The sequence below is a fragment of the Penaeus monodon genome, chromosome 21, assembly GCF_015228065.2.
Source record: "Penaeus monodon isolate SGIC_2016 chromosome 21, NSTDA_Pmon_1, whole genome shotgun sequence".
In the NCBI taxonomy this organism is placed as follows: domain Eukaryota; kingdom Metazoa; phylum Arthropoda; class Malacostraca; order Decapoda; family Penaeidae; genus Penaeus; species Penaeus monodon.
Window position 1 is genome coordinate 29,172,727 of NC_051406.1, and position 258 is coordinate 29,172,984.

Consider the following 258-nt stretch of genomic DNA (forward strand, 5'->3'; position numbering starts at 1 on the left):
CAGTAAACACATTGTATTTTTTTTAAAAAACTGGGGCCCCCGTTTTGGATATCTAACAATTTTTCGACGTAAAATACTCTAATAATACTTGTATTTAAAAGAGGGGATAACCCTGGTTTTTTGTAACCAGTAAATTTTTTCAATGTCCCGTTTTCCCAAAAAAAAAGTTTTTTTTAGGGTTTTTCATTTTCTTCAAATACAGTTGGGGAATGCCCAAACATACAGTATAGTTAAACGTTTAAGCTTTTCCCCGGTTTT